This window comes from Felis catus, chromosome D3 (genome assembly GCF_018350175.1).
Source record: "Felis catus isolate Fca126 chromosome D3, F.catus_Fca126_mat1.0, whole genome shotgun sequence".
In the NCBI taxonomy this organism is placed as follows: Eukaryota; Metazoa; Chordata; class Mammalia; order Carnivora; family Felidae; genus Felis; species Felis catus.
The window spans coordinates 78,673,755-78,674,983 of record NC_058379.1 but is presented as its reverse complement, the minus strand read 5'-3'; positions in this window follow the sequence as shown (position 1 = coordinate 78,674,983).

The window sequence follows — 1,229 nt, the reverse complement described above, 5'->3', positions numbered from 1 at the left end:
AGAAATTTCCCCTGTATTCATAGTTTGCTACATGTTTCCATCCTAAATGTTGGCTTTTATCAAATGTCCTTTCTATATCTATCGATATGGGCATATGATTTTTCTTCTTTAGTCTGCTGATATGATGGATTACATTAATTGGTTTTCAGATATTGAATCAGCCAAATGATCTAGAGCTTCAAAAATAAATACATTTTGTGCTTTTGTAGATTAGAGAGAAAATTTAATCAGTAAGATGGGAAGATTAAATTTTTTAAAATAGGTACTTTTTAGATATATAAAGTACATTATGGATATTGCTATAGATTGTATGTGATCAGAGAATAAATCCAAGGTTAAAAGAATTTTAAAATGAAACACCATAAATACATAAATTTAAATATTGCTAATTTTAACTTGACGTGACACTCCCATTTTGCTAATTACTTATACGTGAAAGTTAAATTACAAGTAATTTAATTAACAGAAATTTGCCTTCCCTTAAAAAAAATGATTGCTTTTACTTGAACATTTTCTTTTATGTTTAAAGTGGGGGATTTTTTTTGTATTTTTTACATGTAGAAATATACCCTGTATTTTCAACATGCCAGTACATTTTCCCAACTTGCTCTTCATAGATAATGGATTTAATATAAATTATCTCTTTCCTCAAAACAAATATTCTGTTTATAATTAGGAATCAACCCAAGGAAAAATTTTACTGGAATTATAATAATCTGTTTCGAAATTTCTGTAAGAACTTTTAAGATGTTTATGTGGGCACATACTAGTTCTTAAAATGCTTCCTTCTGTGCTGACAGCTCAGAGCCTGGGGCCTGTTTCAGATTCTGTGTCTCCCTCTCTCTGACCCTCCCCCGTTCATGTTCTGTCTCTCTCTGTCTCAAAAATAAATAAATGTTAAAAAAAATTTTTAAATGCTTCTTAATGTGAGTATATCTAATAACTATTATATGTTCATAGAAAAGAATGGATAAACATTGACTTTTAAAATGTAGTCAAGGGGAACCTGGGTGGCTCAGTCAGCTGAGCGTCCGACTTCGGCTCAGGTCATGATCTCATGGTTCATGGGTTCGAGCTCTGTGTCAGGCTCTGTGCTGACAGCTCAGAGCCTGGAGCCTGCTTCGGATTCTGTGTCTCCCTCTCTCTCTGCCCCTCCCCTGCTCATGCTCTGTCTCTCTCTGTCTCAAAAATAAATATAAACATTAAAATTAAAAAAAAAACTGTAGTCA